Below are 12,167 nucleotides of genomic sequence, written 5' to 3'. Positions count from 1 at the left end.
AAAAAATTAAAATAAAACTGTATGACTTAATTGTAACACTTTTGTGAGTGGGGCCTTTTGGATAGCCAAGAATTATAGGGGGATTTTTTTTTTTTTTTTTAAACTGTCATTGCTCAAAAAATAATACTGAATCAAAATCAAAATGTTATGAAATATTGATCGATTCAATGCTCCAATTACTTCACATCAAATATTGAACATTAAAAAAAATTGGGGGGGAGAAAATATTGCATATTTTGTGTTTTTGCCAAATTTAAAACGTTTTATTTGACAAAAAAGGGGATAAAACAAAGAAATAATAATTTATAAAATAAAAAAATAAGTGTTAAAAGCTTTAAAAACATGTTTTAAATCTTTGACTTATTTTTAACACTTTTAGGAGTGGGGCCCTCTTGGATCCCCGAGACTTTAAATGGGGTTTTATTTGTTTAAAACTGTCATTGCTTAAGAAATAATAATTCATCAAAATCAATGTTGTCATGAATTATTGACCTACTCAAGGCTCTGATTACTTCACATCAAATATTCCACTTAAAAAATATATTTAGGTGGAAATATTGCCTATTTTGTGTTTTTGCCATATAAAAAATGTATTTGCCCTAACAGGCATCAACAAAGAAAACCAGTGTTGAAAGTAAAAAAAAAAAAAAAAAATGATGACTTATTTTTTAACACTTTTATGAGTGGGGCCCTTTGAATCCCTAATCATTTTAGTGGGATTACATTTTTTTTTAATTATAATTGCTTAAAAAATATCTTAATAAATCAAAATCAATGTTATGAATTATTGACCTATTCAAGGTCCCAATTACTTCACAACAAATATTCCACATAAAAAACATTTTGGGGAGAAAAAAATTGTGTTTTTGCCACTTAAAAAACAGAGTTATTTGACAAAAAAAATTACATAATTCTTCAAAATAGCCACCCTTTGCTCTGATTACCGCTTTGCACACTCTTGGCATTCTCTCCATGAGCTTCAAGCACACCTGTGAAGTGAAAACCATTTCAGGTGACTACCTCTTAAAGTTAAAAGTTAAAGTACCAATGATTGTCACACACACACTAGGTGTGGCGAAATCATTCTCTGCATTTGACCCATCCCTTTGATCACCCCCTGGGAGGGGAGGGGAGCAGTGAGCAGCAGCGGTGGCCACGCCCGGGAATCATTTTTGGTGATTCAACCCCCAATTCCAACCCTTGATGCTGAGTGGCAAGCAGGGAGGTAATTGGTTCCATTTTTATAGTCTTTGGTATGACTCGGCCGGGGTTTGAGCTCACAACCTACCGATCTCAGGGCGGACACTCTAACCACTAGGCCACTTGAAGCTCATGGAGAGAATGCCAAGAGTGTGCGAAAAAGTAATCAGAGCAAAAGGGTGGCTATTTTGAAGAAACTAGAACATAAAACGTGTTTTGTTATTTCACCTTTTTTTGTTAAGTACATAACTCCACATGTGTTCATTCATAGTTTAGATGCCTTCAGTGACAATCTGCAATGTAAATAGTCCTCAAAATAAAGACAACACATTGAATAAGAAGGTGTATCCAAACTTTTGGCCTGTACTGTACCTTTGTTTACTTTCAACACCTAAATCTGAAGATTAACTTCAGATCATTCTGTCCATTATAAATTTGTAATCTGCTTTTAGCAATGACAGTTTAAAAGTTAAAAAAAAACGGCCTTTATTTTCAAGACTATTTACCTTGTAGATTGTCACTGAAGGCATCAAAACTATGACACCTGTGAAGTGAAAACTATTTCAGGTGACTACCTCTTGAAGCTCATGGAGAGAATGCCAAGAGTGTGCAAAGCAGTAATCAGAGCAAAAGGGTGGCTATTTTGAAGAATATAAAACATATTTTCAGTTATTTCACCTTTTTTTGTCAAGTACATTTTTTTGTCACCTCCACATGTGTTCATTCATAGTTTCCATGCCTTCAGTGACAATCTACAATGTAAATAGTCATGAAAATAAAGAAAACACATTGAATGAGAAGATGTGTCCAAACTTTTGGCCTGTACTGTACATCATTTACATGTATAATCAATATTTTTTACATTCACTTTTGATAAAATATTTCTTATTTTTAATGGTATGTAATTGTATTCAAATCAATACAAATGATTGGTACTAGTTTTGTCCCCATACCAGGGGTCTGCAACCTGCGGGTCTGCCCTGGCTCCCTTTGGCTTGCCTTCGACACAAAATGGCAATAAACAATGGCTATTTCATTTTAATTGATTCTATTTTATTTAGTTATTTTATTTTAATGTCAAAGTTGTTATTTTTGGAGAGTTCTGTGATCTTGTTATATTCAACGTATTTGAATATTTGTTTCAATGGAAAAGTATGTCACACCTGTATATATCTGCGGCTTATAGTCCAGTGCGGCTTATATATTCATATATATACTCAGTGGCCTACTGGTTAGAGCAGGGGTGTCAAACTCATTTTAGATCGGGGGCCACATGGAGAAAAAAGTACTCCCAAGTGGGCCGGACTGGTAAAATCATGGCACGATAACTTAAAAATAAAGACAACTTCAGATTATTTTCTTTGTTTGAAAATAGTACAAACACATTCTGATATTGTACAAATCATAATGTTGTTTTTTTTGTTTTTTTCAATTACCTATTGCAGTTAATAGTATATATACTTTATTTGTCGTTATTTTTATTTTCTGAATAAATTGTGATAATGTTCATCAGTCAACTCATTGGTGTTAATTTTCAATCTATCAAGATACAAAACTTATATCAAAATCAAATGACAGTATGTTATATATGTAGTTTGATCATTTTGTTTGACTGATGTACTAACATAAGTGGTTTATTTTGTACACATGTAGCATCATCTACAAAGATACAGAGAATTGCTATTGCGACATCTAGTGGACACATTTAGAACAGCTGTTTCTCTCATTCAAAAATTTCAGGTACATTTTTGTACTTAGCAAACTCATCCCGCGGGCCGGATAAAACCTGTTCGCGGGCCTGATCCGGCCCTCGGGCCGTACGTTTGACACCCCTGGGTTAGAGTGTCCGCCCTGAGATCGGTAGGTTGTGAGTCATACCAAAGACTATAAAAATGGGAGCCATTACCTCCCTGCTTGGCACTCAGCATCAAGGGTTGGAATTGGGGGTTAAATCACCAAAAATTATTCCCGGGCGCGTCCACCGCTGCTGCTCACTGCTCCCCTCACCTCCCAAGGTTGAACAAGGGGATGGGTCAAATGCAGAAGACAAATTTCCCCACACCTAGTGTGTGTGTGTTACAATCATTGGTACTTTAACTTATGGAACATTTGTATACAATTTTGTGGGTGTGGCTTGTATACGGAAAATACGGTAAATATTTTATCATTGGAACTCTTCCTTCACTATACAAACTTTTTTTCGATTTACGAGCCCCTTCCAAGAACCAATTAAGTTCGTAAATCGAGCTTCCACTGCATACTGAAAGGTCAGATCACCCCCCCCCCCCCCGTTGACATTCTACTGCCTCTTTAGGCCAAAGGTGGAATCGCGCGTCAAGAGGTGGACTAAGGAGAAAGAAGGGATTGATTCCTGCTTGTCGACTTGGCAGGTGAGCCGCAGGCAAGCCGACTCCTTTTGGCCAAGCGGCAGCAGGCTTTCTCCCAGACGACTAATCCGGGGGCCTTTTTTTGGCCGCAGGGTTAGACACAAACACACACACACACACACACACACACACACACACACACACACACACACACACACACACACACACACACACACACACACACACACACACACACACACACACACACACACACACACACACACACACACACACACACACACAAGTTGGCGTGCTGTCGGCTGAGAAACACACTGTTTACTTGGGAGTGTATCCTGGCTGCTGCCAGGCCAGTGTGAGATGACTCGAAATATGTGGGGAGGTGAGCACATTTGTTATGCTAGCAACAAAAAGGCCACGACGCAGCCTCCAAATACGAGCCCCACGCCCTTTCGTCGGACGGCCTGTTCGCGAGTGAGCGCCGAGGCCGCCGCAAAAATTCCTCCCCGTGTAGGTGGCGTCCGGCGTCAACGCTTTGGCCTTCATTAGGCAGCGGCGTACAAAGCCGGCCCGCAGAGACGGCAGAGAAAAAGAAGGGATTCAAGTCGGGGGAAAAAAAGAGGAGGTATATGTACATATACAAGTACATATACGCTCATGCACATAATCACGTTTCATCAAACATATATTAACGTTGTTGCTCTAGGGCAGGGGTCAGCAACCCGCGGCTCTTGAGCCGCATGCGGCTTTTAGCACCGCCCTAGTGGCTCCCTGGAGCTTTTTCAAAAATGGAAAAAGATTGGGGAAAAATAATATTTGTTGTTTTGATAATGTTTCTGTAGGAGAACAAACGTGACGCAAATCTTCCTAATTGTTAGAAATCCCACTGTTTGTATTAGACATGCTTCACTGATGACAGTATTTGGCCAGCACCGTTTTGTCCTACTAATTTTGTTGGCCCTTGAACGCACCGTGGTTTGTTTACATACAACTTTCTCCGACGCTGCCACAGAAAGATGTGTTTTATGCCACTCCTTCTGTGTCTCATTTTGTCCACCAAACTTTTTATGTTGTGCGTGAATGCACAAAGGTGAGCTTTGTTGATGTTATTGACTTGTGTGGAGTGCTAATAAGCCACGCTAACATGCTATTTAGGCTAGCTGTGTGTACATATTGCATCGTTTGTAGCTATATTTGAGCTCATTTCATTTCCTTTACTTATGTCCTCTGTGTATTTAATTTACATTTGCATGTCTCATGACACATTTTCTCTATGTAAAATTGGCTGCATTTCTGTTTGTCTGTCATGTTGTCCCAGACCACAGCAAACATTACCCAGCTTGCAAAGATTGTAATAAATCTATTAGAAGAAGACAACCTGTCCTTTCCTTTAACTTGGACACACACATCTATACATTTGGCAGTTTTAAACCAGTCCTTTCCAGGAGTTATCTCACCCTCTGAGACACTTACCTAATGTGTTGCCTTCATTATAACACTTACATAAGGCGTTTTACGTTTTGTGGGTCCAGACAAATTAGTTTTTTGTATTTTTGGGTTGGGGTGGGTTGCTGATCCCTGCTCTATGGTAACCTGAATAACACATGGCACACTGACAAAGCTTAACCCAGACCTGGGCATTCTGCGGCCCACGGGCCGCATCCGGCCCTTTGTGCGTCCCTGTCCGGCCCGCGTGAGGCCAATTATAAATTACAAAATAAAGTTGAAAAAACATCTATGTCGTGCACGCAATACAACTGTGCTGCTTTTATTTTGAAAAGTTTTATTTATGGGCGTGTGTCCGTGTGTAACCTGCGAGTGAAGGTGCACATGCAGCGACAAGTGATGCACGGTTTACACCCGAGACGCTAAAAAGAGAAAAGTTGATGAAGAATGGCGTGTTTTCAACAAGACATGGACTGCCAAGCAACGTTCCCTCTAAGGTGCGCGCCTGCGCAATTGCGCACTGCTCAAGCGTCCGCTGCGCGCAGCAAATATATGCCGCGCACCAAATCAAATCCCATCTGAATTCTAAACAAAATAAACATATTTATTCTGTGTAATTTTGCAATGCAACTTTGAGTGACAGTGACAACAAGCGGCTCTAACGGTGTTCGTCAACACCGTTCAATTATTGTAACGTCTATCGAGATGCTTCAAGGACAGGAATTATATCGATCACTTTATTGAGCAAAACTGTTTACATTCAGACATAACCACACCAAAAACATGAGTTTTCACACTTCTATCTCGAAAAACTAGTCATTTTCTGCCGTACAAACCAGGCCAAAACCAACTTGTCATCTGTCACCAACACGCATAGCACTAAACCACTGGTGCGTTTACGGCCACACAAAAAGTCGGATAACTCAAACACCACACAAAGTTATACTATGACTCCTCAGTCATACGTGTGCTTATTTTACTGTCATTTATTATTAATGTTAATTTATTTATATTAGTCATGGAATGCTGTTACACACACTATGTTGAAGTATTACTATTATTATTAATTTTTATTATTATTATTATTATTATTTATCTTACGGTATATATCAAAAATAATATTGAGCAAAATTTAATTGAAATATTGTCGATGTGGCCCTCCAGCAGTGCTCGGGTTGCTCATGCGGCCCCCGGTAAAAATTAATTGCCCACCCCTGGCTTAACCTATTGTTACTATAACAATCTACAAGGTTAAAATAGGTTGCTTCTCTTTCTTCCCCTCCATTTTTCTGCATTCTTTTGTATCTGTAGTTATCGTTACATATATGTATTGTTGCATTTGAACAACTGTATTGTTGATAATAGAGGTAAATTATTGGTATTGTTCATTATCAATAGTGCTATTTCTATTGGTATTTGTATTGCTCCATTTGTAGTGTAATAATGCTCATTGTCATTTCTGTATTATTTATTTTGCTTACTGCTTCTTTGCAATCACTTTTACCATCATATTTGTACATATCCTATTTGCTGATGTTGCTCTATTGTTGTTGTTGTTGTTGTGTTTGCTGGTGTTGTTTTTGTCTCTCTGTCTTATCACCCTTCTTCCTTTTTTGCTCTTTCTATCCCCTCCGGCTGCACCAAATGATAATATAAATACATTTAATAAAGTCAAATACAAATAAGGCAACAAGAGAAGTATCCTACACTTCTCTATTGTAAAGTAAATGTGAACAGCCGATATGGGCATCTACATCAACTATATGATTTGCCTGAGAAGCTGGACAGGACACAAAAATAAATAAATAAATAAATAAAAACATAAAAAAAAGAGAGGAGGCAGCGAACCAAATAAGAGAACAACAGCAAAGAAAGCGAGGCCTCGTTTACTCCGATTCCATGCAAAACAACAAGAGGGGATCAAGATGAAGTAAAAATAATAACACAAAAAAATGTGCTTAAACATCTCTTGCTATTTTGTAGGATGAATAATTCAACAACAAAGTGCCACAATTGGTCACGCAGCCTCCCCGTATCTGCAGGAGATGCAGAACAAGGAGAAAAAAAACAGATGTTTTCACTCATTAATGAGCACTTTTTCGCGAGCTCTCTCCAAAAAAACAGCTTTTGTTGGTTTAGGGAAGTCTCGGAGCGCTCCGCATAAATCTAGTTAGCCGAGTGTGGAAAAGTGTGTTTGCGCTCTCGTGCAAAGCGGATTAGCCAAAGCACGGCGTCTCATCTTCCGCTAATTGAGCATCAGCATCGTTAGGCTTGTTGAAAGGCTGAAGGCCTGGCTGTGTGCTATGCTATCTATGCTATGCTATCTTTGCTTTATTAAATTGAGCTATGCTATGCTGTGTTGAATTGAGCTATGTTGAGTAGAGATGTCTAAATGCTTTAAAATGTAATATCGGAAATTATCGCTATCGTTTTTTTTATTATCGGTAAGGTTTTTTTTTGTTTTTTTTAATTAAATCAACATAAAAAACACAATTCACTTACAATTAGTGCACCAACCCAAAAAAACCTCCCTCCCCCATTCACACTCATTCACACAAAAGGGTTGTTTCTTTCTGTTATTAATATTCTGCTTCCTACATTATATATCAATATATATCAATACAGTCTGCAAGGGATACAGTCCATAAGCACACGATTGTGCGTGCTGCTGGTCCACTAATAGTACTAACCTTTAACAGTTAATTTTACTCATTGTCATTCATTACTAGTTTCTATGTAACTGTTTTTATATTGTTTTACTTTCTTTTTTATTCAAGAATTTTTTTTAAATTAATTTATCTTATTTTATTAATTTTTTAAAACATGGACCTTATCTTCACCATACCTGGTTGTCCAAATTAGGCATAATAATGTGTTAATTCCACAACTGTATATATCAGTATCGGTTGATATCGGTATCGGTAATTAAAGCGTTGGACAATATCGGATGTCGGCAAAAAGCCATTATCGGACATCCCTAATGTTGAGCTATGCTACGTTGAGCTATGTCATGCTATGTTAAGCTATGTTATGTTGAGCTATGCTATGGTAAACTGAGCTATGCTATATGATGCTATGCTATATTACATTGAGCTATGCTATGCTATGTTATACCTAGTTGAGCTATGCCATACGATTCTATGCTAAATTATGTTAAGCTATGCTATCCTATGCTACATTATGTTGAGCAATGCCATGCTATGTATGCTTTGCTACACTAATTTGAGCTATGCTATACTATATTATACAATGTTCAGCTACGCTATGCAATGCTATACTACAGTATGTAAAACTATGCTATGGTATACTACAATATGTTAAGCTATGCTAAATTATGCTAAATTATACTATGCTATTCTATATGTTGTGCTATGCTATACTTTGCTATACTAATTTGAGCCATGCTATGACATACTGTGTTGAGCTATGCTTTGTTATGTTGTGCTATGCTATACTTTACTATACTAATTTGAGCTATGCTATACTATACTAGGATATACTGTGTTGAGCTATGCTATGCTATACTATGATATACTGTGTTGAGCTATGCTTTGCTATACTAATTTGAGCTATGCTACGCTATGCTATACTATAATATACTATGTTGAGCTATGCTATGTTATGTTCTGCTATGCTATACTATAACATACTATGTTGAGCTATACTATGTTGCGCTATGCTACACTTTGCTATACTAATTTGAGCTATGCTATGCTATACTATATTATACTATGTTGAGCTATGCTGTAGCTATGCTACAGTATGTTAAGCTATGCTATATGGTCTACTATGCTAAATTCTACTATGATATACTACGTTATGTTGCACTATGCTAAGCTATGCTATGTTGAGCTATGCTATGTTGTACTACAGTATGTTAAGCTATGCTATATGGTCTACTATGCTAAATTATGTTAAAATATACTATGCCATACTATGTTGAGCTATGCTATGTTATTTTGCGCTATGCTATGCTATGTTGAGCTATGCTTTGCTATACTAACTTGAGCTATGCTATACTATATTATACTATGTTAAACTATGTTATGCTATGTTATACTACAGTATGTTAAGCTATGCTATATGGTCTACTACGCTAAATTATACTATGCTACACTATGTTATGTTGCACCATGCTAAGCTATGCTATGTTGAGCTATGCTATGTTATACTACAGTATGTTAAGCTATGCTATATGGTCTACTATGCTAAATTATACTATGCTATACTATGTTATGTTGCACTATGCTAAGCTATGCTATGCTATGTTATACTACAGTATGTTAAGCTATGCTATATGGTCTATTGTGCTAAATTATACTATGCTATACTACGTTATGTTGCACTATGCTAAGCTATGCTATGTTATATTACAGTATGTTACGCTATGCTATATGGTCTACTATGTAAATTATACTATGCTATACTACGTTATGTTGCACTATGCTAAGCTATGCTATGCAATGTTATACTACAGTATGTTAAGCAATGCTATATGCTCTACTATGCTAAATTATACTATGCTATGCTATGTTATGTTGCACTATGCTAAGCTATGCTATGTTATACTACAGTATGTTAAGCTATGCTATATGGTCTACTATGCTAAATTATACTAAGCTATACTACGTTATGTTGCACTATGCTAAGCTATGCTATGTTGAGCTATGCTATGTTGTACTACAGTATGTTAAGCTAGGCTATATGGTCTACTATGCTAAATTATACTATGCTACACTACGTTACATTGCACTATTCTAAGCTATGCTATGTTGAGTTATGCTTTGCTATACTAATTTGAGCTATGCCATGCTATACTATGGTATATTATGTTAAGCTATGCTATGCTATATTGTGTTGAGCGATGCTATGCTACGTTATGCTACAGTATGTTAAGCTATGCTATATGGTCTACTATGCTAAATTATACTATGTTATGTTGCTCTATGATAAGCTATGATATGTTGAGCTATGCTATGCTATGCTGTATGGTCTACTATGCTAAATTATACTATGTCATGTTGCACTATGCTAACCTATGCTATGTTGAGCTATGCTTTGCTATACTAATTTGAGCTATGCTATGCTATACTATATTATATTATGTTAAGCTATGCTATGCTATACTGTGTTGAGCTATGCTATGCTACATTATACTACAGTATGTTAAGCTATGCTATATGGTCTACTATGCTAAAATATACTATGCTATACAATGTTATGTTGCACTATGCTAAGCTATGCTATGTTGAGCTATGCTATGCTACGTTATACTACAGTGTGTTAAGCTATGCTATATGGTCTACTATGCTAAATTATACTATGCTACACTACGTTATGTTGCACTATGCTAAGCTATGCTATGTTGAGCTATGTTATGCTACGTTATACTATAGTATGTTGAGCTATGCTATGCTACGTTATACTACAGTATGCTGAGCTATGCTATACGGTCTACTATGATAAATTATACTATGCTATACTATGTTATGTTGCACTATGCTAAGCTATGCTATGTTGAGCTATGCTATGCTACGTTATACTACAGTATGTTGAGCTATGCTATATGGTCTACTATGCTAATTTATACTACGCTATACTACGTCATGTTGCACTATGCTAAGTTATGCTATGTTGAGCTATGCTATGCTATGTTGTGCTACAGTATGTTAAGCTATGCTATATGGTCTACTATGCTAAATCTCACTATGTAATGTTGCGCTATGCTAAGCTATGCTATATGGTCTACTATGCTAAATTATACTATGCTACACTACGTTATGTTGCACTATGCTAAGCTATGCTATGCTATGCTATGTTATAGTGGAGACCCGATGGTGTAACATATGCCGAGACAAAGATGACTATGCTGATAGCTGCAAGCAACATCCCATTCTCATTTGCGGATGTTTACAACAAATCCGTGAAGAATATGTACCCGGATTCAGAGATCGCTTGCCAGTACTCAAATGGCAGAACAAAGGCGACTCAAATAGTGAAAGGTAAGTGTTTTTTTTTTTTAGTAAGCAGCAAGTACAGTACAGTTAGTAGAACAACTGTGTTTTCATTACTGTGTATTTGATAGGTGCCATTGCCCCGGAATTGGACAAGGAAGTGAAGGAACTTTGCCAAAACCAACCCTTTGGTTTGATGTGTGATGGAAGCACGAGCAGAAAGACGGATAAAGTATGTATTTTGTATTTACACTTCTCTTGTAAAGTCATGTTGTGGCTGCTGTGAAAATTGCTTTCTAAATATATGTATATATATATATATATATTTTTTTTTTAAGGAGTTTGTGATATTGGCCAGGGTTTGCGATCCGAAAACTGAGGAGGTGGTGACGAAGTTTCTGCACATGCCAGTGTGCAACATTGGCACAGCAGAGAACCTCTTTGAGTCACCGGACACAGTGCTAAGGTAAATGTAAAGTCGCTTATGTGTAAATGTAAATATATTACAATATGTTAGGACAGTGGTTCTCAAATGGGGGTACGTGAGATTTTTTTTTAAATATTCTAAAAATAGCAACAATTCAAAAATCCTTTATAAATATATTTATTGAATAATACTTCAACAAAATATGAATGTAAGTTCATAAACTGAACATCAAATCAAGTAGGCTATTCCATTCATTACAATGCAATATTCAGTGTTGACAGCTAGATTTGTTGTGGACATGTTCCATAAATATTGATTTCTTTTTTTGTGAAGAAATGTTTAGAATTAAATTCATGAATCCAGATGGATCTCTATTACAATCCCCAAAGAGGGCACTTTAAGTTGATGATTACTTCTATGTGTAGAAATCTTTATTTATAATTGAATCACTTGTTTATTTTTCAACAAATGTTTAGTTATTTTTATATCTTTTTTTCCAAATAGTTCAAGAAAGACCACAACAAATGAGCAATATTTTGCACTGTTATACAATTTAATAAATCAGAAACTGATGACATAGTGCTGTATTTTACTTCTTTATCTCTATTTTTCAACCAAAAATGCTTTGCTCTGATTAGGGGGTACTTGAATTAAAAACATTTTCACAGGGGGTACATCACTGAAAAAAGGTTGAGAACCACTGTGCTAGGAGACAGACCACTAATAAGTAATGTTGTGCTTCGTTATTCCTAGTGACAGAAAAATTGACTGGAGAAACGAAACCATGCAGCATTA

The 12,167-nt window shown here is 36.6% G+C and overlaps 1 protein-coding gene and 1 long non-coding RNA gene across 2 annotated transcripts in view; one reads left to right on the top strand and one right to left on the bottom strand.

The window, feature by feature from the left end:
- Positions 1-12,167, bottom strand: part of LOC133657784 (homeobox protein Meis1) — a 237,049-nt gene that overhangs the window by 71,104 nt on the left and 153,778 nt on the right. The window lies entirely within an intron of this gene.
- On the top strand, positions 4,150-11,148 carry LOC133656968 (uncharacterized). Its single transcript, XR_009827213.1, has 3 exons — positions 4,150-4,170; positions 10,816-10,993; positions 11,077-11,148. It is a non-coding gene; the product is annotated as an uncharacterized LOC133656968 (long non-coding RNA).

The sequence above is a fragment of the Entelurus aequoreus genome, linkage group LG09 (genome assembly GCF_033978785.1).
Source record: "Entelurus aequoreus isolate RoL-2023_Sb linkage group LG09, RoL_Eaeq_v1.1, whole genome shotgun sequence".
Classification (NCBI taxonomy): Eukaryota; Metazoa; Chordata; class Actinopteri; order Syngnathiformes; family Syngnathidae; genus Entelurus; species Entelurus aequoreus.
Note: the sequence above shows the minus strand (reverse complement) of the source record. Positions and strands in the feature narration are given on the sequence as shown.